The sequence below is a fragment of the Callorhinus ursinus genome, unplaced genomic scaffold (genome assembly GCF_003265705.2).
Source record: "Callorhinus ursinus isolate GAN/ISIS: 27379988/994484 unplaced genomic scaffold, GSC_fseal_2.0 scaffold4, whole genome shotgun sequence".
Taxonomy (NCBI): Eukaryota; Metazoa; Chordata; class Mammalia; order Carnivora; family Otariidae; genus Callorhinus; species Callorhinus ursinus.
In genome coordinates this window covers 149,273,302-149,300,947 of record NW_027397066.1, presented here as the reverse complement: position 1 = coordinate 149,300,947, position 27,646 = coordinate 149,273,302, and the positions used below count along the sequence as shown (strand labels likewise).

Here is a 27,646-nt window from a genome sequence, read left to right as displayed (position 1 = left end):
TTATGCATGCATTTATTGCTACAGATTTCCCTTTTAGAACTGCTTTGTTGCATTCCATTTTAGTATGTTTCTGTTTTCATTTGTCTCAAGATTTTAAAAAATTTCCCTATTAAATTCATCCTTGGTCCAGTGTTTGTTCAGGAGCACGTTGTCTAATCTCCATGAATTTGTGAACGTTTCAAATTTCCTCAATTTTTCAAAATTCCTTCAATTTTCCTGGACTTGATTTCTAGTTTCATACTATTGTTGTCAGAAAAAATACTGGATAGGACTTCAATCTTAAATTTGTTAAGACTTGTTTTATGGCCTACCTAACATAATATCTACCTTGGAGTATGTTTTATGTCTACTTGAGAAGAATATATATTCACTGCTATTGGACAAAATGTTCTATGTGTCTATTAGATTCAACTGGTCTAATACATAGTCAAGTCCACTGTTTCCTTGTTAATTTTCTGTCTATATCCTCTATCCATTATCAAAAGTGAAGTTTTAAAATGCCCTGTTACTTTATTGCTGTTTATTTCTCACTCCAAATCTGTTAGTATTTCCTTTGTATCTTTGGCTGCTCAGATGTTGGAAGCGTAAATATTTGTAATTGTTATGCCTTCTTGATGAATTGACACCTTTATCATTATATAAGGACCTTCTTTGTCTCTTATTACAGTTTCTGACTTAAATTCTATTTTGTCTGCATAAGTATAGCTCTCTCTGCTCTCTTTAGTTTCCATTTGCATTGAACATTTTTTTTCTTTTTTCTTTTTTTTTTTTTTTTGCATCTTTTCACTTCAGTCTATGTGTGTCCTTAAAGCTGAAGTGAGTCTCTTATAATTGGGTCTTGTTTTTTTATCCATTCAATCACTCTGTTATTTGATTGGGGGATTTAGTCCATCTACATTTAAAGTAATTATTAATAGTTGTGGATTTATTGCTGTCATTTTGTTAATTGCTTGCTTACTGTTTTTTAATATTTTTGTCCCTTTCTTCTTCTTTTGCTTGATTTCTTTATGATTGGATGATTTTTTTATTCATGTATGCTTTGATACAATTCTCTTTATCTTTTGTGTATTTACAGAGATTTTTATTTTGTAGTATCAAGATGCTTACATAAAATATAACAGCCTATTTTCAGCTGATAACAACTTAACTTGGTTGCATACAAAAGCTCTACATTTTTATTCTCTTCCTCAACATTTCATGTTTTTTATATCACAATTTATATCTTTTTATAGTGTATCTATGGACAAATTTTTGTAGCCATTGTTATTTTAATGCTTTTGTCTTTTCAATTTTTTATTAGTTATAAGTGATTTATACACCACTATTTCAATATTAGTGTTTTCTAAATTTAACTATATTTACCTGATGTTACTAACATCCTTTTGGTTTCAGCTTGAAGAACTCCCTTTAATGTTTATTGTAAGGCTGACATACTGGTGATGAACTTCTTCAGCTTGTTTTGGAAAATATCTAGCTCTCTTTCAATTCAAAGGACAACTTTGCTGGGTAAAATATTCTTGTTTGGCATTTTTTCCCCAGCATTTTGAATATAACCCCATCCTTCTGTCCTGTTAGATTTCTGCTGAAAAATCCACCGATACTCATCTTATGGGGTTCCTTTGTACATAACAAGTTACTTTTTTCTTGCTACTTTTAAGATTCTTTGTCTTTAACTTTCAACAGTTTAATTTTAATGGGTCTCTGGATTCTCTTATTTGATATTCTTTGGTCTTCCTACATCTGTATGTCTCTTTTTTTGTACACTTTTGGGATGTTTTCAGCCATTACTTTTTTGCATAAGCTTTCTGGCCCCTTTCTCTCCCTCTCTCTCTTCCTCTGGGATACTGTAAAGCATGTATTGTATCCCATGAGTCCTTTAAGCTATCATCACTATTTTTCATTCTTTTCTTTTTTGATTTCTGATTGTATGATTTCTACTGTATTTGAGCTCATTGATCTTTTCTTCCATTTGATCTAGTTTGCTGTTAAATCCTTATGTTGAATTTTTCACTTCAATAACTGTATTCTTCAGCCCTATGATCTCTGTTTGGTACCTTTTAATATTTTCTGTTAGAGAAATTCTCATTTTATTTATGCACTTCTTTCCTTATCTTAGTGAGCATCTTTATGACTGTTATTTTCAACTATTTTGGGGTTAACAACTCATCTCTGCTTCTTTAAGGTCAGTTTCTGAACATTTTGTTCTTTTGCTTGTTTATTTTCCTTGAGACTCTGCATTGGTTTCTACACATTACATAAAATAGTCGTCTCTCCCAGTCTTGACAGACTGGCTCATGGAGGAGATAAATCTTGTCAATCAGACTAGTCTGAGCTCTTGGTTGTCTCTCAAACCTTTGTGTTTGTCCAAGCTGCTGTATTTGTTCTTAGTGGCTTCCAGTAGATTAGGGTATGCTAAATCTGTCGCTATTCCAAAGTTTTGGGAAATGCCCACATACCTGTTTAGGTTCCTGGAGAGCAACTACTTGCCTTTAGCTCCCTGATACAGGCTGTTTGGGATCCTGACCTTCAGTCAGCTGCTGGGAAACTCTGGATGTTAGATATGCAGCCCAACCCTTATCAGAGAGAAATCAAGAGCTGTGTGTTTTTGCCTACTCATTCTGTGCTGAGACAGAGGGGATAGTCACTGGAAATGCTTGTGCACCCATACAGAACTGCCTCTTTAATATGTGTAGTCCTAGGAGACTCATAAATGCCAAGCTTCATTAGCTCCCAGAGCTAGGTGCTTCAGGACCCAGTTTCTTGTTTGGCAGCCCTAACAGGGTGCTAAAGGGGTAAAAAAAAAAAAAAAACTTCTTCTAGGGAGAAGCTGGAGACTTGGTTTGAATGTGCCCACCAGCTCTTTCATGTTCCTAGGAGGATTCCAGTAAGCTCTACATGTAGGCTGATTAGAAGCCAGAACCTCAGGCAACAGATGAAAAAGTATGCATCATGTCTCTTCCAGAAAGAAGCTGGGAGATGTGTGTTTTTGTCTCCTTCTTCTTCTCTGAGGTCAGTGTTTTTGTACAGGGAATATACATACACCCACTTAAAAACTGCTTGTTTGTTATAGTTCTGTGGGAGTTATGAATTCAAGACCTGCTGGCTGTGAGAGCAAGTTGATTTGGGAGTCTGTCCTTTGGATCGCAGCCATTAAAGTTGGGGTGCTAGATGCGTGGACATCCTTCCAGGGAGAAGCTGATGGCTTTGTTTTATTGTTGGAAGAAGCTGAAGGGAGACTATGGGGGAAATGCCCATTAACTTTTTCAGGCTCCCAGGAAGATCCCAGTCAGCACCCAGGAAGGTGAAGTCTGATTAGAAGGCAGATCCTCAGACAGCAGCTATGGACATGTGCAAACTCCTTCCAAGAAGAAAGGGGAAATGAGTATTTTTGCCTGCTTTCTCTGCACTAAGCCCAGGGGATAGCTGTGGGAAGTGCTTGCACACCCATTTAAAAACTGCTTCTTTGTTTAGTTTGGTCCTATGGAACTTGGGAATTCTGAGCCCTATCACAACTATCACAGCCAGGTAATTTGGAAGCCCATCCATCCCTTGGGTGGCAGCCTTAGAAATTGGGGCAGTAGATGTGTGATCCAAATTCTTCACTATAAAGGAAAAAAGCAGAAGTTAAGAGTTCCCTCCCAACTGTAAGGCACTGTGCTAAGGGTCAGGTTTAGAGTGTATCTCAACCTTTTCTACCCATTTCAGTGTGAGTGTTTTCTCAGTTGTCCAATATGTTAGAATCATTCCACTAGTTTCCAGATTTCTCTCAAATGGAACTGATCCATGTGTAGCTGTATATTTAGTGCATCAGTAGCGGGGAGGGAAATTCAGGAGCCTCTTATCCACCATCTTCACACTATTTATTGACTGTGATAACACATGAATCTCCACATATGACAAAATTGATAGAATTACATATATACACACACACAAATGAATACAAATAAAACTGAAGAAATCTGAATAAAATCGTGTATTATATAAGCATCAATATCCTGATTGTGATATTGTTCTATAGTTTTTGTGAGAAGTTACTGTTTGTGGAAACAGTAAAGGATCAGTTATACAATTATATATTTATCTACAATTATTTTAATAAATATTTACATTATACATAAAATCATATTTTCTTTATCCATTCATCCATGGATGGGTAGCTTAGGTTGATTCCATATCTTAACTGTTGTAAATAATGCGTCAATGAACATGAAAGTGAAGATTTCTTTTCAAGATAGTGATTTTGTTTTCTTAAATACCCAATATTACTAGATCATATTGTCATTCTATTAATTTTTTAAGGAAATCCCATACTGTTTTCCACTGTGGCCCTGCCAATTTGCATTCTCACCAGCAGTGTATAAGGGACAACTTTTTTCCCACATCTTTGTCAATGCTTTTTATCTTTTGGATGATAGCCATTCTAACAGGTTATGAAGTACTATTTCACTGTGGTTTTGATTTGTATTTCCCTTATGATTACTGATGTTGAACCTTTTGTCAAGTACCTGTTAATCATCTGTATGTCTTCTTTGGAAAAATATCTATTTCGGTTCCTCTGTCCATTTTTAATTGGATTATTTGGATATTTTTCATTGAGTTGTATGACTCCTTCTATATTTTGTATATTAACCCCTTATCAGATATATGATTTGTTAATATTTTATCCCTTTCAGTAGGTGGCCTTTTCATTTTGTTGGTTTCTTTTGCTGTTTATTTTGATGTAGTCCCATTCATTTATTCTTCTTTTGTTGCCTTGGCTTTTAGTGTCAAACTCTGAAGACATCACTTCCAAGACCAATGTCTAAGAGCTTACCATCTATAATTTCTTCTAGGAGTTGTATGGTTTCAGGTCTTACATTCAAGTCTTTAACCTTTCTTAAATCTTTAAGAATTTAATCCAATCTGAGTTGATTTTTGTGTATGGTATAAGATAGTAGTCCAGTTTCATTCTTTTGCATGTGGCTGCCCAGTTTTCCCAGCACCATTTTTTTTAATTTTTTATTTTTTTATTTTTTAAAGATTTATTTATTTGAGAGAGCGAGAATGAAAGAGAGAGAGAGAGCACATGAGGGGGGGGTCAGAGGGAGAAGCAGACTCCTCGCCAAACGGGGAGCCTGATGCAGGACTCGAACCCGAGACCCTGGGATCAGGACCTGAGCCGAAGGCAGTCGCTTAACCGACTGACCCACCCAGGCGCCCCCCAGCACCATTTTTTAAATGGACTATCTTTTCCTCATTGTATTCTTGGAATCTTTGTCATAAGTTAATTTAGCATATATACATGGGCTTATTTCTGGTATCTATTCTGTTCCATTGATCTATTTGTCTGTTTTTATGACAATACCATACTGCTTTGAATACTATACCTTGGTAATATAGTTTGAAATCAGTGAATGTAATACCTCCAGCTATGTTCTTCCTCAAGACTGCTTTTGCTATTTGGGGTCTTTGTATTTCCATACAAATTTTAGGATTGTTTTCCATATCTGTGAAAAATACCATTGGAATTCTGACTGGGATTGCAGTGAACCTGTAGGTTGTTTTGTAGATGGACATTTTAATGATATTAATCCTTGCAATCCATGAACATGGTATCTCTTTTCATTTATTTGTGTCATCTTCAATTTCTTTCATTAATGTTTTATAGTTTTTAGGGTATAGGCCTTTCATCATCTTAATTAAATTTATTCCTGGGTATTTTACATTTTCTGATAAAATTATAAATGGAACTGTTTTCTTAATTTGTCTTTAGGATAGTTCACTGATAGTGTACAGAAATGCAACTGACTTTGTATCCTGTAATGTTACTAAATTCATTTATTAGTTCTAGCAGTTTTTTGGTGGAGTCTTTAGGCTTTTCTTTTTTATTTTTTTTAAGATTTTATTTATTTATTTATTTATTTATTTATTTATTTATTTATGTAGTTGTGTGAGAGAGAGCATGCAAGAGAGAGCAAGCATGAGTGGGAATGGAGGATGGGCAGAAGGAGAAGCAGGCTCCCTGCTGGTGCAGCATGGGGGGCTGGATTCCATGACCTCTGGAGCGTGACCCAAGGTGAAAGCAGTTGCTTAACCAACTGAGCCACCTAGGCACCTCTCTTTAGGCTTTTCTATATATAAAATCATGTTATTTGTAAATAGTGACAGTTTTCATTTCCTCTGTTCTCATTTGGATTCATTTTATTTCTTTTTCATGCCTAATTAAATGCCTAGAGCAATTTATTATGTTGAAAAGTGGCAAAAAGACATACCTGTCTCATTCTTGATTTTAGAGGAAAAACTTAGTTTTTCACCATTGAGCATCATGTTAGCTGTGAGCTTGTTATATTTTTTATGTTGTTGAGGTACTTTTCCTCTATACCCAGTTTATTGAAAGTTTTTATCATGAATGAATGCTAAACTTTGTCAGATGCTTTTTCTTCATCTAAGTTAAACATGTGATATCCTTCATTTTGTTAATGTGTCATATAACATTGATTGATTTGTGTATGTTGAGCCATCCTTGCATCACAAGAATAAAGTCTACTTGATCATGGTGTATGAACTTTTCAGTGTAATGTTGAATTCAGTTTATTAATATTTTGTTGAAGATTTTTTGCATCTAGGTTCATCAGGGATAGTGGCCTGTAGATTTCTTTTTTTTTTTTTTCCCTATAGTGACCTGGTCTAGTTTTGGTTTCACAGTAATACTGGACTTGTAAAGTGATTTTGGGATATGTTCCCTTCTATTTGTTAGAAGAGTTTGAGAAGGATTGGTATTAACTCTAAATGTTTGGAAGATTGCATCAGTGAAGTGATCTCTTCCTGTTCTGTTGTTTGTTGGGAGATTTTTGTTTTGTTTTAAGATTTTATTTATTTGAGAGAGAGAGAGAGATGGGGGAGGAGCAGAGGGAGAGGAATAAGCAGGCTCTGTGCTGAGCACTGAGCTCAGAGCCTGATGCAGGGCTCCATCTCACAACCCTGGGTTCATGACCTGAGCCAAAATCAAGAGTCAGATGCTCAACCACCTGAGCCATCCGGGCACCCCTGTGGGGAGGTTTTTGTTTACTGATTCAATCTCCTTATTAATATTGGTATATTCAGATTTCCTGTTTCTTCATGATTCAGTCTTGGTAGATTGCATGTTTCTAAGAATTTATCCAATTCTTCTAAGCTGTCCAACTTGCTAGTGTATAATTGTTTATAGTAGTCTCACGATCTTTTGTATTTCTGTGGTATCAGCTATAACATTTCCTATCTCATTTCTGATTTTATTTATATTCTCTCTTTTTTCTTAGTAAGTCTACTAAAAGTTTCTCAATTTTACCTTTTAATAATTCCAACTCTTATTTTTTGCTCTTTTTCTATCTATAGATCTGTTAAAATTTGCTTTATATATTTAGGTAGATGCATAAATATCTACAAATGAAATATTCTCCTGGACTCAGGAAAAGTTTCTCTGTAGGCTAAGTATCTTGTTCATTTATGACTAGGGAGCAAAGTGGGCATCAGTCTGAAGCATTATTCCTGAGTTCAAATCCCAGCACTTATGATTACTAGATATGTGATCAAATGTCATACACTTGGTTTCTTTTTTTTGTAAAATGGAAATGAAATAAAATAATAATGTCTACTCCCTACTAAGGTTTTGATGGTTAAGTGAGATAACCCAGTTTAAATATTTAGGGCAATGTCTATCATACTCTGTGTATTTAATAAATAATGATTATTATTTTTAAATATAACAAATGTTTTTTTATATTTCCAGGTTATTTTTTTAACAACAAAATATACTTTCTTTAAACCGAACAAGAAAAAATGTTCTAAATAAATGGATTTGGAGGGAATCTGAGTGAAACAGTGTTTCTTTGTGTGATTCCATATCTGTAGAAACACGTGCATGGTAACTTTGCTTTCACTTATCTTTTAGCAAGCAAGAAAAAAAGAAAATACACATCATGAATTTCTAGATTTTTTTTCTAAGTCTTTTAAAGTAATTTTTGTCATCAACTTTTATCTAATTTTATCTTTTGTCTGGTTCAATTCTCTTTCAGGAGCACAAGGCTTTGCATAGGAAACTGAATAACCACTTCCTTTTTCCTTTGAAATGGATACATTTCCTGGCTCCTTAATTTTGGCATTAGTATAAGAGGTATGAAAACTCTTTCAGATTTAATAATGTAAAACAAATTGTGTCAGAGAACATTTGTATTGAATAGTTTAAAAAGGAAAACTGCATAAAATCACTTCCCTTAGCACATTGTAAGGTGTTTTCTTTCATCCTATCTTTAACAAAAGAGCCATTTAATTAATTCTATATTTGTTAACATTGGAGGCATGAATATATGAAATGGGCAAGATTGCCATAATAGTTTAATACTTTTTAAAAAAATCAACTGTTTTTTAGAACAGTTTTAGATTTACAGAAAAATACTGCAAATATAGTGCAGAGTTCCCATATACTCCCATGCCTATTTTTCCCTAAAGTAACATCTTATATTATATGGTACATTTTTGCAATTAATGAACCAATATTGACACAAAGTCTATGTTTTATTCCAATTAAAAAATTTTTATCTAATGTCTATTTTTAGTTTCAAGATCCCATCAAGGATACCACATTACAATAAGCCACCATGTCTTCTTAGGCTCTTTTGTCTGTGGCATTGTTTTTGATGACAAAAAGTCTCGTGGAGTTCTGGCAGGTGTTTTGTAGAATATCCTGAATTGAGGCTTATCTGATTTTTTTTCATGATTAGAATGAAATTATACATTTTTGTAAGGAAGGCTATGAAAACGTGCCATTTCATGACATCATATCAAGGGTACCTACTATTAACATGATTTATCACAATTGATGTTGACCTTGATCAGATGGCTTGGTAGGATTTGTCCAATTTCTCCACTGTAAAGTTACTCCCTCCCGCCTTTTTTATATTGTACTCTTTGGCAGTATGACATTTTGCACAGCCCATACCTAAGGAATGGGGAACTATGTATTTCCCCCTAAATTCCTAACACCCACTAGTCCTTTTATTGTCTTATTACTCCCTTTTCCAGAATCTCATTTAAATGAAATCATATACTATGTAAACTTTTCAGATTGGCTTCTTTCACTTAGCCGTATATACTTAAGTGTCATCTATGTCTTTTCATTGGTTAATAGTTTTTGTTTTTTTTTTTTTAAATTACTGAATGGTATCCTTCATGTTGGTATACCAGTGTTTATTCACTTACATATTGAAGGTCATTTGGGTGGCTTCCAGTTTTTGGTGATTAAGAATAGATCTGTTATAAACATTCATGTGATGACATTTATACTGAAAAATTTTCAGAATGTTTGCATAAATGCTCATGAGTATGATGGATTTTATGGTAAAATTATATTTAGCTTTGTAAGGAACTTACAAAATGTCTTCCAAAGTGTTTATACCATTGTGCTTTACCAGTAAGAATGAGAGATAAATTATTGAACACTACATCTGAAACTAATGATGCACTATATGTTGGCTAATTGAATTTAAATTTAAAAAAGAAAAAAGAGTTACTCCTGCTCTGCATTCTTACCAGCAACTGGTAATGTCAGTTTTGGGATTTTACCTATTCTTAGAGGTATGTAGCACTATCTTGTTTTAATTTACAACTTCCTAATAACAAATGATGCTGTTTGCTGTTTCTTTGCTATTTGTACATGTTCTTTGATGGGAGTATCTGTTCAAATCTTTTCCTGTTTTTTAAATTTGGCTTTTGTATTATTATCGTTGAGTTTTAAGGGTGAATTTTTATAGTTTAGATTAGGTCTACTATCATATATGTGTTCTGCATATAATTTCTTCAGGACTGTGACTACTTTTTCATTCTCTTTATGGTATCTTCTACAGAACAGATGTCTTTAATTCTGGTAAAATCCAACGTATCATCTTTTTTTCTTTTATGGATCACACTACTGGTGTTTTCTCTAAAATATTGTTGCCAAAGCACCTAGACATTGTTTTGTGTTTTCTTCTGAACGTGTTACAGAAGAATGTCTAGAATCTAATTTTAGTGAATATTAGTGGAAGTTGTAAGGTTTGTGTCTTTTTTTTTTTTTTGAGATTTTATATCCTTTATTTTTGAAAATTAGGCCAGGGAGAGCCCCATTTTGCAGGGGAGGGGAGGAGGTTATAACTTTTCAATCTCCCAAGGAAATAATAAGAGAGAAATGTCACACAGGATCCTTTACATATTATATTACTATCTGCATTTAGATTTCACGGTCTAGCCCAGAATCATAATTCACATAACAGCAAAACTCATTTCCCAGGGTCCGGGTGTGTTTTGGAATAAACTTACACATCTTCACGCCAAGAAGTTTTGCTGCCTCTTCTTCCATGACGGCACCTGTGCACAGCAGAATCTTGCCCTGAGTCAGATACTTGATGGTTTCTGACGTTTTTCTGAGACACTCCTTGGAATGGTAAGGGGGATCTGCTCTTACGATGTCAAAACTATGTGCGGCAATTTTTTCAGGTAAATCCAATGCATTATTGTAATCATAGAAGATAAACTCCTCTCCGTATAGAGCAAATCTTTTGTCATATTCAAAGATGTATACAGAAAAGTCTTCTCAGTTTCTGGTAAACACTGGGGGCGCTCACACAGGTTATTCTGCCACCTTCTCCAGCAGCTGCAATCGCAAGTCACAAAGCGGTTTCCTGACTGTACCAAAACTGGCTCAGCTGTCAGTTCTGTTATTCCAATGTTATATTTATCATCCCCGCCTGGGTTGCTTTGTTGCTTCTGCTCAGCATAAAATTCCTGGAGGGCTGCTAAGGTGTGGGAAGACAGCCGGGGAATATTGTCATCAACAGAGTCACTCATTTCACAAATTGTCTATAACCTTGGCGCCCGGGATCATCTACTCACAAGCCACCGGTTTGTGTCTTTTAATGTTTAATATTTCCAGTGTCATGTCAAGAAGATGATCTTTTCTACATTGAATTGCCTTTATTACCTTGGCAAAAATCAGGAGACTGTATTTGTGTGGTTGTTTCTAGGGTCTCTATTTTGTTTTACTAAAGTGTTTATTTTTTCACCAATACTATGCTGTTTGCTGTTTTTTTTACTCTACATTATGGTGAATCAGATAGCATGAGTCTTCCAACTTTGTTGTTCTTCAAAATTTTGTAGGTTAAATTTTTTACCTTTCCTTAAAACTTTAAAATCGATTTTCAATATCTACAAAAATGTTTCCTGGATTTTATTGGAATTGTGCTGTATCTATAGATCAATTTGGGAAGAAGTGAGGTTGTAAAGGTATTGTTTTCCAATCCATAAACATGGAATCTCTTTTTATTTAGATATCCTTGGTTTCTTTCATCAGAGTTTGTATTTTTCCACACATAGATTCTGTAAATATTTTATTATATTTAAATCTAATTTTTTTGGAGCTAGTGGGAAGATTTAAAAAATCTCCAAACATTTGAGAATTTCTCAGCTATTTTTCCATTTTTAATTTCCTGTGTAATTTTGTAGTGATCTAAGAACATTTTGTATGTTTTATATTCTTTTAAATTTATTAGATTGTATTTATGACCCAGAATATTCCATGTGAGCTTGAGTGAATCCGTATTTTGCTGGATGGAATATTCTAAAACTGTCAGCTAGATCCAGCTTATTGATAGTACTGTTCAACTCAGCTAAATCCTTACTGATATTGTGCCTACTTGATCTATCAGTTATTGAAAAAAAGGATGTTAAACTCTCCAATTATAATAGTGGGTTGTCTATTTCCCCTCACATTTCTCTTAGTTTTTGTTTTCTATCTTTTGACAGTCTGTTGTTAGATATATGCATTTAAAACACTGTTAGGTCTTCTAAGATAATTGAGTTTTTATCATTATCTATTTTTATCTCTGATAAACTTCCTTTTTCTGAATTCTGCTTAGTCTACTCTGACAATCTTATCCTTTAGTTGGTGTGCTTAATTAGTATTATTGATATATCAATTATTATTATAATTAATATAGTTGGATTAATACCTTTTATATTTGTAACTTTTCTATTCATTGCACTTGTTTTCTGTTGTCTTTCTTTTCTACTCCTATTTTTTCTGAATTCTCTGGTTTTAATTAAGCATTTTATGATTTCATTTTCTATTTTCTTTTATACTTCTTTGATAATGTTTTTTAGGTTTTGCTTTATCATTTATACTATATATTTATAACTAATCTAATTCTACCTAAAGCAATGCTAGACCCTTTCACATGCAGTGCAGGTATAACAGTTTTCTCAATTTTCCCTTCTCTTCTTTATGACTTTGCTGCCATTTATTTCACATACCTATGTGGTATAACTACCCAATGCATTGTTATTATTGTTTTAACTACTAAATGGCTAATATCTAGATTAATTACAAATGAGAAACTAAGGTATTTCTTTACCTTAATCCTTTTCCAACACTCTTTTTTGATTTTGACCCATATAGTTTTTCTTTTCCCCCCTAAACTTTTTTTTAAAGACTTTATTTATTTATTTGATAGAGACAGAGACAGCGAGAGAGGAAACACAAGCAGGGGGAGTGGGAGAGGGAGAAGCAGGCTTCCCGCTGAGCAGGGAGCCTGATGTGGGACTCGATCCCAGGACTCTGGGATCATGACCTGAGCTGAAGGCAGACGCTTAACGACTGAGCCACCGAGGCGCCCTAAACTTTTTTTTTTTTAAACATTTTTTGCACTGCGGGTTTTCTGATGATAAATTTCCTCATGGGAACCTTTGTGTTTGAAGACTAATTTCACTGGATATAGAATTCTTGCTTGGTGTTTTTTTTTCCAACAGTTTAAATATTTCACTCCATTCTATTCTCGCTTTCATGGATTCTGATTTTTAAAAAGTCCACTGTTATTCTTTTCCTTATTTCTCTATAGGTAAGATGTTTTCCCCAAGCTTCTTTCAAGTTTTTCTCTTATTCTTGATTTTCCATAGTTTTAATATGACATGCCAAGGTGTAGACTTTTGGTATTTATCTTGCATGGTGTTTGGTTGGCTCTGTTTTTTGACTTTCATTGATTTTTGACAATTCTCAGCCATTATTACTTTAAATATTTCTCATGTTCCTTTTTCTGGTATTCTTGTTATATGTATGTTATGATTTTTGTAATTGTTCCACAGTTACTGCATATTCTATTATTTTTCATTCATTTTTTTTCTTAGTTTTTTCAGTTTGGGAAAATTCTAGTGACACATCTTTAACCTCACTGATTATTTCCTAGGCTATGACCAGTGTATTTATGAGCCCATCAAAGACATTCTTCATTTCTTTAAGTATTTTGTTGTTGTGATTGTTGTGTTTATTGTTACTAGAATTTTTAAGACTACTTTCTTAGAGTGTTTTTTTTTTAAGATTTTATTTATTTGACAGAAAGAACACAAGCAGGGGGAGTGACAGACAGAGTTAGAGGGAGAAGCAGGCTCCCCACTGAGCTGGGAGCCCAATGTGAGGCTCGATCCCTGGACCCTGAGATCATGACCTGAGCCAAAGGCAGACACTTAACCAACTGAGCCACCCAGGCGCCCCTACTTTCTTAGAGTTTTTATCTCTTTGTTTACACTACCCATGTTTTTGCATGTTGTCTGCTTTTTTTAATGGAACCCTTAACATATTATTTATATTTAATTTAAATTCTCTTTGATCATTCCAAAATATATGTCATCTCTGAATCTGGTTGTGATGCTTGCTTTGTCTCTTTACACTATTTCTTTTCTGCCTTCAGCATCAGTTGTAACTTTTTTCTTGAAAGCGGGACATGATGTACCAGATAAAGCAAAAAGGCTAAATAGAACTTTGGTTTAAGGTTTTGTTACTTTGCCTTAGAATTGGGCTGTGTCTAATGTTTGCTATAGCTGTAGGTATCAGAGATGTCAAATTTTTTACCTTCCCTTTTTTTTTTTTGCCTCTTCTGTTGTCTTAGGCTTTTTCTTAATAACTTTTAGAAAGAGTCTTCACCTTTTAGCTCTCATAGCTATAATCTACTGCTAATATACTGGAAACTTACTAATGTAGTGCTAAGATATGAGAGAGAGGGAGCATTCTATAACCTTGTGATTACATTTTAGTCTTTTAGTGGATTTTTTGTCCGTGGTCTGTGATCTTCGCAAGTGTTTTGTAGCTCCCTCATCCCCTTAGATGAGACAGGAAAGCTAAAGGTGGTACAATTGGGTAACTGCCCTATTCCCAAGTGAAATAAAGCTCTGATCAAATGTTTTTCTTTGGAAAATAGACATTTTTTGTGAAGAATGTTCTGGGAATATTTGAAAATGGTGTCTTTGCCCTGCCCCATTCCAGAGCTATGAGGATGTCTCTCTTGGCTCTTCACTATTTGAACTTGGTAGGGTACCTGGAAATAAAACCCACAAAAAGGTAGGGGTTTTCATTAGGTAACATCTATTCTAAGGCGTTTTTTACTCTAGCTAGTCTACACTCAGAGCCTGGAGTTCATCAAAATTACTCTTAAAATGTTCCCACCAGTTTATCACTTCAGTAACTTCTGCTCCAAGTAAGCAGATCTTAAGTGTGACCCTCTATATTTTCCTGTCTGTAGATTTCAGATGACAATTTGTTCTGTGACTTCAACTCTCTGATGGGTCCCAAATAAGTCATTGATTTCAGTTTGTTTATCTTTTTTTCTTGTTTAAAAATTGTATGTGACAACTTTTAGGCTCTTAAAATGTTAGAGACAAAACCAGAAGTCTGCTGTGATATTTTTAGGACTTAAGCTAATCATGATCGGATCTGTAAGGACATTTCAACTAATTAGTTACTGCTGTCAACAAACTTAAAAGGAAACATTGTGTTTTATTTACATGGTGATTATCAATATTCCCTGGTTACAGTTACATTTCAGTTTTTATTTGAAGTTTATATATGATCTGAATTTGTTGTCACATTTTGAAATACTGAAGGAATTTTGACACTTATATTCACTTCTACCAAACCAAGATCCTGATGGTTAAAAAGAATAATCATTGACTAATTTATAAGTTGGAAAATTAATAGAATGATTCCAGTTTGGTCTGATATTCAAATTAATTGTTACCATAACTGTTTGAGTCTGGCTATCTAGTGGATTTATTTATTCCTATTTTTATTGCATATTTAGAACTCCATGTGAAAATTAAAATCCTTTTATTGAAAACGTCCTTTGTCTTCTATACTCCTGTAGCTTAGAAGCTCTTTTAATATTTGACCACAGGTGAACATGCATGCAAATATACACATAGGAATTATTTCCATATTTTCCACTGTGACAGCTAATAATATGCCTTCCACACATTGATTGTTTAATAAAGGTTTGTTAAATGCTCAACACATATAAAATATCCACAAAAATATATTAGTATTACATAATTTATAATATATAATATCATGTACTATTTCTTATCAAATAACAGAATCATGGTCTGTGCATGTCAAAATTAGATGTAAATCTAAACTTAAAACTCTATTATATTTAAGTATTTGCTTTGTTTACCTTAAAATTATAACTGAGGTCATTTTATTTTTTTTTATTTTAAAGATTTTATTAATTGGATGCCTAGGTGGCTCAGATGGTTAAGCATCTGCCTTCCACTCAGGTTGTGATCCCAGGGTCCTGGGATTGAGTCCTGCATAAGGCTCCTTGCTTAGAAGGGAGCCTGCTTCTTCCTCTCCCTCTGCTGCTCCCCCTGCTTGTGCTCTTTCACTCTCTCTGTCAAATAAATAGATTTTATTTATTTATTTATTTGTCAGAGAGAAATCTATTTATTTGACAGAGAGAGCGAAAGAGCACAAGCAGGGGGACCGGCAGACTGAGGGAGAAGCAGACTCCCCGCTGAGCATGGAGCTTGACATGGGGCTCAATCCCAGGACCCTGGGATCATGACCTGAGCTGAAGGCAAACACTTAACTGACTGAGCCACCCAGGTGTCCCATAACTAAGGTTATTTTAGATATCAACTATATATATGTGATATATGGTTCTGATGATTACACTCTTAAAATGAAGTACAAAATACTATGTAAATATTATTTATACATGTACATTCAAAATATCATTCTATTTCTGCTATTTATAAAACCTTCTACAATTTTACATGTATTCTCTACAGAACTTACATTTTCTATTTAAAAATTAAGTATAATTGGGAAAATTGATAAATATTTCTTATATAATCTCTGATTATAATATATAAATTTTGCATATATTTTAAGAAAAAAATTATTATCCTGGGGCAAGAGTTTAAGGGAGGAATATAAGCAATCAACTAATTTTAAAACATCTAATTTTATTGTTATAAAAGAAATTTTTTCCATTGGATGTTTTAATTTCATCATTCACCATTTCATTTTAGATCATGGATTCTACTTAAATACTATAATAGAGTAACATATTTCTTCAATTACTTTTTCAAAAACCTTTCCATTTATCTACTTATTTGAAAACCACTACAGACTTCAGTATTCTAACCTATTCAAAACATCAGCAGGAAAATACAGTATTAAAATTCTCACATTGTTTTCTGTGTAATTTGACTGAAAGTTGCTCTATCAGAAATGAATCACACTATAGATTTTTAGTTTGTAGAAATGACTAATGTGCTTTACCATTTTATTTCTTTAAATACAAAATACTTGAGCACTTTAGAATGTGACTAACAAAACCAAAAGAACAATTCCAATGAACTGAGAGCATGATTTTCAATATAAAGACTATATATTTATTTACAATATTGGATTAAAAATTTTGTAATAAGCTTCCATTTTATCTGAAGTATAAAAATGATTTCATGCTCTAAAACTTACATAGAAAAAATATGTTACTGTTAAAAACATATCTTACATCAAGAAAAGTTTTATAAGATATCAGGAAAAAAAATTATTGGTTGCATTAAGACTAGGTTAGATTCTACCAAAATTGTACCAAGTTGGAAAATAAAATTGGCTGGAGTCCAGATATAAAAAATGGATGTAAAGCACAGTACTTTCTAAGTACCTCCCATGATTTATATTGGTAATTAGTTGGAGGACTGGAAAAAATAAAAGTGGGGAAGAAAAATTTTAAAGGCATTTAATAAAATGTTACCTCATTATTATCTTGATAACTTCTTTTCTTGAAAGTTTCTCAAGACAGGATCAAACAGATGTCATAGGGAAGAGATGAAGGAGAGATGAGAGGGTTGCACAACTCTATGAGCAACAAATAACATTTGGTATGAAATGAGATAGGTACAGTATGTAAACAACCAACATGTTTTAAGGTAAGCACTATGTGATTTTTTTCCCCCAAATCCAGCATCTTTGGAAAAAGAGAATAGGAACATATGTTCTGCATAAAGGAAAATATATACCTTACCAAGCTGGCAGATACATGTGAAGGTTTTGTGAGAGAAGTACTATAAAGTAATTTATTTCTATAGAAATGAGTCTTACAAAAATAGCATTTAAGAGTGAGAGTAATCCCATTATTTCTGTGTTTTTGCTCAGAGCATTAGCTGCATATACACATATCACAGTGGTATGAAACAAATCATCTTTTGTATACTGCACCTCAAAATCCTCTGCTTCTACATTTCAGAAGATCAGATACACCTGATCTGCTTTCAAAGACTATTTCCTCTTCTTACTCTATAGAAACTATCTACTATCTTCTACCTAGTCTTTTCTCTTACTTCCTCATTTAGTTCCTTTTATCTATTATTTTCAGTCTCTTCCTTTTATTATCTACTGCCTTTAAATATGCATTCTTCATTATTTGAAAAACACAGAAATTTCTTTCAACTTCCTTCCATCTTGGATAATATTCTAATCTTTCTCATTTTTCTTTTCATAGCCAAACTTTAAAGTTGTTTGTTTTGTATGACTGTTATTATTTTTTTGAATTTTTAAATATGGTACTTTTGCCTATATAACACGGACTTTTAACTTTCTATGCTTTTTACTAAACTTTTTTTAAAGCAAATTATGAAAACCATAAGACTACATTCCATATAGTTTCACAAGCATCTCTAAAGAAGTATTTTCCTAAATAGTCAAAATAACATTAAAGTTAACAAAATCAATTATTATTTTTTAACAGGATTTAATATCTAGTGCATATTTAAATTCCCAATTATGTTCAAAACGTTCTTTAGAACAAGTTTGTCCAAACAGAATCTAACAAAAGTAGTCTTTGTAGATTGGTCTTAGAATCAAACAAAAGTTTGGTTTTTCACAAATCATTATTTTAATAGTTTTTGGACTTATTGATAACCCTTCCTAAAACAATATTTCATTACATAGGGCAAAATAGTAATTTTCTTACTTTTGTTTTCTTTTCATTTTCCCCTACAACAGGGGCATGTCCTACATCATTAAATATTCTCGGAAAACAAACTTGTTCATGGTTTCCTAATAGTTCATTTAATAAGGGTGCCATAACTTCCAATTTCCCATTAGTGAATACTCTTCTAATTTTCCTAATTTTTCATTATTGTAAATTATGTTTTTATTAATGCATATATCTGTATTTTTGTTTGAATTTTGCCTATTCTCTTAAGACTGGTTCCTAGAAAGAGAATTGCTCAAATTCTGTTAATATTTGTAAAGGTATTATTATGCAGAGGGCAATTGGCTTCCAGAAAGTTATTTTCAACACATTAAAAAACTAACTTTTATTAAATAAAATATATTAAGTTCATGCATAGCCTAAACAAACCATTTTAAAATCCAATATATGCTCCCTTTTTATAATATAGATTGTAATCACTCAACTGCATTCTGGTTTCTTCTGATAATGATCTGCAAAAAGTTGTACTTCCTGTAGCTTTCAAGACAGAGGTGATTATTTAGTAAGTGCAGGTTTATAGTATGTTGATGACCTTTCAGAGAGGAGTTATATACATGTGTCCCTGATACCTGTGAATACTTCTTTATTTCCACCACATCAACCAGTACTTATGGCTTCTAACTATGGCTACTATGAAAATATATCAAGATTTTGATGGACTGACCTGTTTTCTCCTTTACGAGCAATTAGTAAAACATTTCATTTCTAAAATTCAGAATGTTCTTCTCTTTAATGCAAAAGAATGATGCCCTAAACACCTACTTCATGCTGACTTAAATCTGTCACTTTTATAAAGAGAAAGAATTCTTAAAGCACTTAACAAAAAATAGCAAAGCTATGTAACTTCTTTTTTTTAAATTTATTTATTTCAGGGGGGTGGGAGAGGCAGAGGGAGAGGAAAGCAGACTTCCCACTGAGCGCAGAGCCCAATACAGGGCTCAATCTCCCAATTTGGAGATCATGACCTGAGCCAAAACCAAGAGTCTGATGCTCAACCACTAAGTCACCCAGGCTCTCCAAAACTCTATAAGTTCCAAGCCAACAACTAAACCCTCAAGGGTAATTTTTTAAAGATTCATTTATTTATTTGAAAGACAGAGAGAGAGCACGTGAACAAAGGGAGGGGCAGAGGGAGAGAGAGAATCTCAAGCAGACTTCACACTGAGCATGGAGCCCACATAGGATTTGATCTCATGACCCTGAGATCATGACCTGAGTTGAAATCAAAAGTTGGACCTTAACCAACTGAGCTACCCAAATGCCTCTAAAATATTTTTTAAAATATCAAATAGAAGTCACAGATCTGAAGAATACAATAATTGAATTGAAAAATACACTAAAGGGTTTCAACAGCAGATTGGATGAAACAGAAGAAAGAATCCATGAACCCAGAGACATGTCAGTGAAACTCATCCAATCAGAGTAGAAGAAATAGAAAGAAAGAAAAAGAAAAAGAAAGAAAGAAAGAAAGAAAGAAAGAAAGAAAGAAAGAAAGAAAAGAAAAGGAAGAAAAGAAAGCAAGCAAGCAAGCAAGCAAGCAAGCAAGCAAGCAAGAAAGAAAGAAAGAAAAAAGTAAAGTTAGACTGAAGGACTTTATGGGACAACATCAAGAAGATCAATATTTGCATTATACGGGTGTCCAAAGAAGAGGAAGGGACAAAAAAAAAACTTATTTGAAGAAATAATGGCTGAAAAATTCCCAAGCTGGAGAAGGAAACAGACATCCATCCAGAAAGCCCAAATTATTCCAAATAAGATGAACCCAAAGAGTTACACACCAAGACATATTATACTTAAAATGCAAAAGTTAAAGACAGGGAACGAATCTTAAACCAGTAAGGGAAAAATAGCTTTCTATGTACAGGGGAAACCCCATAAGGCTAAGTTCGGATTTTTCAGCAGAAATTTTACAGGCCAGAAGGAGCGGCACAATATATCCAAAGTACTGTGAGAAAAAAACTTCCAGCCAAGATACTCTCCCTGGAAAAGTTATCATTCAGAATTGAAGGGAAGATAAAGAGTTTTTCCGACAAAGTTAAAGAAGTTCATCACCATTAATGTTAAAGGAACTTCTCTAGGCTAACAAAGAAAGGGTGTTAGCTAGTAACAAGAAAACATATGAAAGTATAAATCTCACTGGTAAAGGTAAATATATACCAAAGGTAGTAAATTAATCACTTATAAAGTGATTAAGGTTGAAAGGCTAAACTAGTAAAAATAACTATAACTACAAGATTAGTTAAGGGATACACAAGATAAAAAATGTAAAATGTGACACCAAAAAACAAAAAATGTTGGAGAGAGTAAAAATGTAGAGCTTTAGAATTAATTCAAACTTAAATTGTTATCAATTTAAAATAGACTGTAATAAATATGTTATACATAATCCTCATGATAATGTTGAAACAAAACCTATAATAGTTACACAAAAGGTAAAATCTAAGCACACCACTATAGAAGGCCATCAAACCACAAAGGAAGAGAACAAGAGAAGATCAAGAAATGGAGAGAAACTACAATACAGCCAGAAACAATTAACAAAAAGGCAATAAGTATATACCTATAAATAATTACTTTAAATGTATATGGACTAAATTCTCCAATCAAAAGATGAAGAGTGGATGAATGGCTAGAAAAAAAAACACATCATATATATATATAATATTTTATATATATATATATACTGCCTACAAAAAATTCACTTCAGATGTAAGGAAACACATGGACTAAAAGTGAAAGGGTAGAAAAATATATTCTATGCAAATGAAAACCAAAAGAAAGCTAGGGTAGCTATACTTAGATAAAGTAAACTTTAAAACAAAACTGAAATAAGAGACAAAGAAGGACATTACATACTGATACAGGGGTCAATCCGACAAGAGTCTATAACATTTGTAAATATTTACACACTCAACACATACACATCTAAATATATGAATATTAACAGGACTAAAAAAAGAAAAAGATAGCAGACAGATAATCAATAAGGAATCACTAAGGAAACATTAGCCTTAATAACATATTGGGCCAGATGGACTTAACAGATATTTACAGAACATTCTATCCAAAAGCAACTAAACACACATTCTTCTCAAGTCAACGTGGAACATTCTCCAGGATACATCATAAGTTAGGTCACAAAACAAGTCTTAATAAATTTAAGAATACAGAAATTATATTAAGTATCATTTCTGACCACAAGGGAATTAAACTAGAAATCAGTTAAAAGAAAACTGTAAAATCTAAAAGTATGTGAAAATCAAATCAAAAGATAAATAAAAAAATACCTTGAGACAAACGAAAATGAAAACATACCAAAACTTAGGGAATGCAGCAAAAGCAATTCTAAGAGGTATGTTCATGGTGGTAAATGCCTGCATCAATAAACAAGAAAAATCACAAATAAACAATTTAACTTTACATTTAAAGGAATTAGGAAAAGAACAAATGAAGTTAAAAGTTAGTAGAAGTAAGGGATTAACAAAGATTAGAGCATAAATATGTGAAATAGAGACTAAAACAATACAATAGATGAGATTAAGTAAACTAAGTTGGTTTTCTAAAAACTTTATTTTGAATTTCAGTGTAGGTAACATACAGTGTTAGATTAATTTCAGGTGTACAATATAGTGATTCAACAATTCCATATATCATCCTGTACTCATCAGGACAAGTGAACTCCTTAATCCCCATTGCCTATTTCACACACAAACCCCCACCCACCTCCCCTCTGGGAACCATCATTTGATCTCTATAACTAAGAGTCTGTTTCATGGTTTGTCCCTCTCTCTCTCTTTTTTTCCCTTTGCTCATTTTGTTTGTTTGTTTGTTTCTTAAATTCCACATGTAAGTACACCTGAAACTAACATAATGTTATATGCCATTGTACCTCAATTTAAAAAATGAAGAAATTTTGCCACATTTCAAAATATAAGAATAAGAAATTGGAAATATTTGAGTATGGCAATAATAAAATGTGTGTGCTGAGCATAAAGAGAGTTGGTACTGGTGAATGAGAAAAAGATACACTTAGGGTTGGCTCTGGCTGTTCTATGGCCCACATTAGTTATTAATAAATAATTACTAAAAACGCCACAGCTAAAAAAATATATATAAATAAAAATAAATAAATAAATAAATAAATAATAAAACACAGCACTCCTGCAGGAAAATGTATGTAATTATTATTTAAATAGTAGTTTCTGTAACTCTCCTTTTTCATGTCACTCTGCATATATCTTTTAGTAATCTGTTGAAAAGCACCACTTCACACTTTTATCTCCTGTTATATGAAATACGAAAAAGAGGTATTACACTTAAGTGTATAACCATATAACACTATGTAAAGTGAATTTAAGAACCATTAATCATTTCTCTTTAAAGTGGCTTCTGGGTGTTAAAAATCCTGTTTGAAAACTATCTCATTATCAAATGTGCATTTTTTACTCATATTTTAACCTTAATCTTCATAATTCCTTTTTAAACAATGCTATGCTTTCAACTTTATAATCATCCCCATTGTGAAAAAGATGTTTCCTTCGAGAGCACTCTCATGCATAAATCTTATCTTCATAGGAAATGCTTAATTTCTGCATTTTATTCATTTATACTATTGGAAGTTATCCAAATATTACAGAACAATTTAATAAATTGGTTTTCAAACAAAAGTTTCATAATATAATTATCTTGTATACTTTTTGAAGATTAAGAAAAAATCTTTTTTTTTCACGTATGTGTGGAGAGACAGAGATTGCTTTGATTTTTATGTAATTTAACACATATATCTTTTTAAATTGACTATTTTCTTTCTTTTTTTAAGATTTTATTTATTTAGGGCACCTGGGTGGCTCAGATGGTTAAGCGTCTGCCTTCAGCTCAGGTCATGATCCCAGAGTCCTGGGATCGAGTCCCGCGTCGGGGTCCCTGCTCCTTGGGAGCCTGCTTCTCCCTCTGCCTCTCTCTCTCTCTGTGTCTCATGAATAAGTAAATAAAAATCTTTAAAATAAAATAAAAAAAGATTTTATTTATTTATTTGTCAGAGAGAGAGACAGAGCACAAGCAGGGAGAGTGACAGGCAGAGGGAGAAGCAGGCTCCCCGCAGAGCAGGGAGCTGGATGTGGGACTCGATCCCAGAACCCTAGGATCATGACCCCAGCTGAAGTCAGCTACTTAACCAACTGACCCAACCAGGAGCCCGACTAAATATTTTCTTGAAACATTATGAAGTATCTTTGCAAATATATTTGGATATCTAAAGCATAATTATATTTTAATTGTCCTGAAAGCAAAAAAAAAAAAAGTAACTCAAGGATACAGGCTCATTTTTAAACAATTCAGAATTCTACAGAATAACAAATGAAAACTCTTCCTTTATCTTTAATCTAATGCTTCTTCCTAGAAGTAACAATTATTAAGAGGTGGGTGTGTATATTTTCAATTATTGTCCCATAGATTTATACTTGTATAGTACTTGTTTTGTGTGTTTTCATACCTTTCAAAGATTATATATTGATCCTAAGTTAACAAATGGTATATAATTAGAATATGCAATACTCAAACATAGATTTTGTATTTCACCAATCACACAATGATATATATCTTTATTTTATTCTCATGTCCTGTGAATATCATTCGTTTTAATGTGAGAGTGAATGTTCTCCTACTACATATCTGTAATGTAAATATGTTCAGGTGAGTGCAGGGAGGGGCAGAGGGAGAGAGAGAGAGAGAGAGAGAGAATCTCAAGCAGACTCTGCACCAAATGAGGAGCCTGACATGGGGCTCTCATGATCCTGAGATCATGACCTGAGGCAAAACCAAGTCCAATGCTCAAACAACTGAGCCACCCAGGCACCCTAGTTTATCTCATTCTTGAATTCATTTAACTCTTCTTCTGAGAGTTAAAACTGATGGACCAAAATGGACAGCAAGTGATGTCCTCAGCTACTAACCTTAATGTAGACATCCATTGAACAAGGAAACTACACACCAGTCCAGTTTTTGGATAATAACCAGTAAGCTTTTGTACAGCCAACTGAATATCAGTTATTAGGGACCATTCAATGATCTGGTTTTGGTAAAAACTTCCGCATAGGTTTATCAAATAATATTATACATTTTTGGCACCACCACAGATAATGAATTTATTTCTTCACTAATGTTCATTGAGTACACTGTCCAATTTGTCTTCAATGTGTAGGTGATGACATATCAAGTTTTTTCAAGATTTCATTTGAGGTCACAGGCAGCCACTATTAAGTGTGAAAGGGATTATTTCAATGTAATAAATGCCTTTTTCTAGCTCAGGAACAAAAGGATGGCATTGTATAATATTTCATAATATTCTCTTTGAATTTCTGCCAAGACATGGTTTGTTGTTTTTGTTTTGTTTTGTTTTGTTGTGAGAAGTGGGATTTTGGTTAAGCATAATGTTTGGCATAATGATCAACCAGGGCATTTCCTTTTGCTTTGATATCTTTTTGAATGGGCTTCTATCTTGAAAATAGCAAACTTATTAAAAACCATTAGAGCTATTAACTATCTATCTTCTGACGATTCTAAATTAGGGTTCCTTCTTAGGTTAAGCACTTTTACGTTCTATAAAGCTTTCTGAAATAATAGACTATCTCAAAAGCATTTCCACTATTAGTGTATATATAAACCCCCTTCTTTTTACTTAGCCAGGAATCTACTGGGACTGTAACAAATTCTGTTATCTGGACATATTTTTGCCTCTGGGAAGGAGTCATATTCTAGTGTTGAGTTGAGATCTGTTACAATGTATCCTGCTTGATGTTTTTCTGATTTTATTCTTAAAATAGAATCAACAAACAAACATGATTAAACCTAGATTTCTAGGCATGTTGTAATAAACTTATTAAGGGGTTTTTAATAAATCTATTAGATATTTAAGAAATGGTGTTTAAATAGTCATGAATTTCCATTCTATGGGAGACGGGAAGTAGGATTTAAAGCTGCCAGTGGACAGCAGGAGCTTTTAAAAGCTGAAGACCTCAATGCTATAACCACAAGGAACTAAATTCTATCAATAACCTAATGAGCTTGGAGGCGGACCTCAAACTCCAGAAAAGAACTACAGTGTGGCTAATGCCTTGATTTCAGTTTACAAGGCCCTTAGCAAAGGGCCCATCTAAACTTTATCAGGACTCCTGACTCACAGACATTGTGACATAATAGGTGTATGTTGTTTTAAGCACCTAAGTTTGTGCTAGTTTGTTGTGCAGCAATAGAAAATTAATACATTTGGAACTCATAGCCTTCCAGTGAGGCTTAGGAATGATCTGTGTGATCTCTTAGTTACTAACCTGGGAAATTTCTGAAGTGTTATAATTTTTCAGGAGTGAAAAATATCCCTCCTTGGAATAAATTATGTTCCAAAAATAAACTTTAACAAAATTTTTACTTCTCTTCAGAAAGTGTATAGCCTATTGGGGATAAAACATTAAGTAGATAGAATCAGTTCCAGAGTTCAACTGCATGTTAGAGTACAACAAAAGATGATTGGTATATGAGATAAAAAATAAAATAAAGGAAAGTGTAAGGCTCTTGAGATTTCTGTTGAGGACTTTTATTTTCCCAGGAGGAAGCAAAGAAATGACTCTTTGGGTTAAAAAAAAATGCTAAAAGAACAGAAAACAAATTTATAGCTATGAAATATGGAGCTTTGTAGTGCACAAATGATAAAATATTTGGATTTGGTACTACAGATAAGTAAGAAGTGATTATTATATTTATGCTGCTGCGATTCTGAACACATCTATATCCTGGGTCTTTGGATTTTTTTTTCTTAACCTAGAGAATAGAATCATTATAAGAAAAAGTACAAAGGTTAATGACTCGTTTATCTGTTGGATTTTCATCTGATTTTGGTACCCTTTTGGTTCTGGTTGTAGAGTATGATGCGAATCTTGGTAGATGTTTAGAGGGTTCAGTCTGACACTGACAGGTTCAGTCCAAATAATACTGGAAAATTAGCGCCATTTATACTCAGAAGTGTGATTACTTCTTAGATCTTCAATTTCTATTAAGAATACAGGTAAATCATGGTTTAAATTATCTATGACCTGATTATGAGTCCTCAGAAGTGTCCAGGAATAGGCCATCAGGAGAGCATCTGTTTTACAGTAAATCCCCCACAGCACCCCATTTATTTAGTGGATGTGATGTCACAAAGGAGAAAAGAATGTTGCTCAATTAAAGGTCTGATGGTAACAGTTGGGCCAGGACATATAAAGTGTTTGATGGCTGTTGAAAATACCTGGCACATGATAGTTGTTGGCTCCCAGGGAGAGGTTTAATAAGAGTTTCAGGATATATGACAGTGTCATAGGGCATATCAATCGAAAACTTGCAATATTTTCCTTTAATATTTAGAGAAATTGGACTTTATGATATAACAGGAAATTGGTCACTTGATTCCCCTTTGAAGAGACTTCATTAACTGACCACTTTATTTTTTTCCCTGTTGTTTCTTAGCTAAGAGAATGCAATTATTTATCTAATACACTTTCTGTTCAAAGTATGTAAAATTGAGGAGTTAAGGAAGAGCTGATAAGAAAGATTTTGTAGGGATAGTCATTTGTCTTTGCTAAGTAGGACTTAATAGTTTCACTGTCGATTCTAGCTTTATTCTTCTTCTATATGAAATTTCACATTTATTCTCCACTCTGTGCTGCTCACCAGAACAGATCTCTCCCTTACATCTTTCCCAAATAAATTCTACTTTTATTTTTACTCAAATCTTGTCAGTGTGGTGGTCAGGAGCTAGAGAGGTGGGGTCATTCTCTGAAGTTCTGGTTAAGCTGCAGTCCTAGTTAGGTACTGTAAACATGTCCTCGATATGATGTCTTTACAAATATCACTTCTCCTCCTCTAGAGGAAATATTGGGCTGAGTATGCATTCTACACTTCCTTGGAGCCATGGGAGAGGTTCCCTTCTTGTTCTCTCACAACTACAGTGGGTTCTCATCTGTACCCTCAGGCAACAGATTTTGATGACCTTGCATATTAGGGCTCTGTTTCCATAAGGAGACAGAGACGATGAGACTGGGGGATATTAGCCAGTAGATGTTTTTCACTCTCCAGACCGCACCATCAGGGAAGCTTTCTTAAGAAAAAAGAAACAAATATATATCTCCGTTCTTCTCTGTAAATACCTGGTGGGGTTCATGGAAGAAAATCTTGTAAAAGAGTGTGAACATAGTTGTCCCATGTGTCTTCCAGCTTTCATGCTCACCCACACTCAGATTTTAGCAATCAGTTAAAATCTTCTAGTTGATTTTCTCACCAACTTATGCACCATTCAA

At 33.4% G+C, this 27,646-nt stretch overlaps 1 protein-coding gene and 1 pseudogene across 6 annotated transcripts in view; both read right to left on the bottom strand.

Annotated features, from left to right (window-relative positions):
• Positions 1-26,469, bottom strand: part of ADAM29 (ADAM metallopeptidase domain 29) — an 81,410-nt gene extending 54,941 nt beyond the window's left edge. For 2 of the 6 annotated variants that reach the window (XM_073892509.1, XM_073892510.1), the window contains exons 1-3: positions 26,405-26,469; positions 21,636-21,694; positions 17,079-17,182 (exon numbers count right to left, since the gene is read on the bottom strand). The gene's annotated coding sequence lies outside the window, so the exon portion shown is untranslated. The remainder of the gene's footprint in view (positions 1-17,078; positions 17,183-21,635; positions 21,695-26,404) is intronic. The other 4 variants (XM_073892508.1, XM_025873902.2, XM_073892511.1 and 1 more) reach the window with 2 other exon arrangements.
• LOC112825752 (EEF1A lysine methyltransferase 1 pseudogene) lies at positions 10,109-10,839 on the bottom strand (annotated as a pseudogene).
• Positions 26,470-27,646: the final 1,177 nt, after the last annotated feature.